We start from the raw sequence: 2,095 nt of genomic DNA, 5'->3' as shown, positions 1-2,095 counted from the left end.
CCTCTAGTAATATATTTACTGAGAAAAATGGTGACTTGTTCAATACTTACATATACAGTATATATATTGAATTGGCAAAAATGAACCCAGGGTGCAGGCAGCTTCAAAAAAGAAAAAAAATAAAGATTTATTAAACAAAAATTGCTGACAGGGCAGCTCAAAAACTCACTTGGTGTAGCAAGGCAACAAACATACAGGCTGAGAACAGCACAACGATCAGACAGGGAAGTGAAGACGACTCAGAATATAAAGGTGAGACTAACGAGCACAAACAGGAAACACCTGGGAGAGAAACACGAGGAGCAGGTGAGAGTGGGCGGGGCTGGAGCAAAGGCAACAGGAGGAAGAAAACAGATGACAAGACAGAAACTAAAATAAAACCTTAATACAGACACAAATCATAACAATGAGATCATCTTTTGGACTATAAATAATAATAATATAATAATAATAATATAAATAAAAGGAGAGAGTTGAGAAGAGACAGCGTTCTTCTATTCTCCACCAAAGTCCAGCTGACGCTTGATCGAAGGCCTGAAGAAGGCTTGGACCGAATACCCGATTGTTTCTGGTCGGAGACCTGTTGAGACAAAGATCTCCAGGTTTAACATAAAATCTGGTCTTTTAAGACCGAGGTCCTGTAGAGGCTTGAAACTCCAGGACTCRAATGTAACCCGATCTTGCAGAATTAAGTGTGGCGTGAAGAACAGTATGTTGAAAAGTTGAGTCAAACAGTTGTGCCTCACCATGGCACTCAGCCAACAGAGTTCCACACTTCTGGACAGGAAACAGACAAACAACAAAGCAAAAAAAAGTTACACTCTTGCCAGATCATTTACAACATCTTACATAATGTGGGTCCCACTGGGAGTGTTATTATTAAGGTTAGATGGAAAGTACATTCACAGCTGGAACAGAACAACACAGGATATGCAAACAGAGTGGTGACAAGTATATACATCAGCTAACATCAGACTATATTTGGTCTGGTAATAGGAAAACCTGCTGCTGAGGCTTTCAGTGAAGCCCGATTGTAGCAGGAACATGGAAAACCACTGCAAGTCTAGCTTGGCGTAAACTTATTTTGCATCCGTTTTTTTAAAAAGCGGCACATTAAACTTAAACGGCTTCCACTTTCAGGTGGGAAAACTCAGAAGGATTTGTTAACTGTTAAGATCAGTGAGGCTGTTATTAGGATAAATCAAGGCCATGACAAAATAAACATTTAAACATATACTGTATATTTCAACAGTAACTTTGATTAAAACAAAATGGTAATGTTATGTTTATGGCCACAGTCATGTTTTCACAGCCTTTTCTATTCAAGTCAAATTCACAGTCTTCACCCAGTTCCTATCTCAGCCTGCTCCTGCTCACTCCTCCTCCCATCACCGATTCTGGTAATCAGCTCATTCTCTTCACCTGTGTCACTCAGTACTCAGTCACTCACCTTTGCTCTCTGTCAGATTATCATCAGTTTACCTGTGATTCTCCAGYGTTCCTAGTTCATGTCTTGTTTTTGCCTTGTGATCTCGACCTCGCTCATGTCCCCTGGTTCAACGATTCTCGCCTCAGCCCCCAACGGATTATACCTGCCTTCTGCTCTACTGGTAATGACCCACGCTCTGCTCCTTGGATTTCTGCTCCTTGTCTCGTCCCTGTTCTGTACCTTCTGTCATCTGACCACCTGGATCTCGATCAACGCTTGCCTCACGGATTATTGGAACCTGCCTGCTCCATCCAACCAGGTGAATAATTCTGAACTACTGTATTTGACCCAAGCCTGTCTCTGGACCCAGAATCAGTCTCACAGAACCAAACAAACAAACCCAGGAAACTGTGACATCACCRCCCCACTCTGGAACCCAAGGATCTTAAACAAACAAGGTTTCTATCTGGACCCCTATTGTGAACAGGTTAGTGACTTCACATTGGAATATTCTACAGTCACTTTCTGCCACCTAACAACCTTTCCTGTGTTTAGATTCAACAAGAACCTGGTTCGAGCTTGAAGTGATTTGATTTGATTTGATTTATTGATTTAACAGGAAAAGATTACTAAAAATCAAGCCTGACTCAGCATAATTGCTGTTTT

The sequence above is a fragment of the Austrofundulus limnaeus genome, unplaced genomic scaffold (genome assembly GCF_001266775.1).
Source record: "Austrofundulus limnaeus strain Quisiro unplaced genomic scaffold, Austrofundulus_limnaeus-1.0 Scaffold32, whole genome shotgun sequence".
Lineage (NCBI taxonomy): Eukaryota > Metazoa > Chordata > Actinopteri > Cyprinodontiformes > Rivulidae > Austrofundulus > Austrofundulus limnaeus.
Note: the sequence above shows the minus strand (reverse complement) of the source record.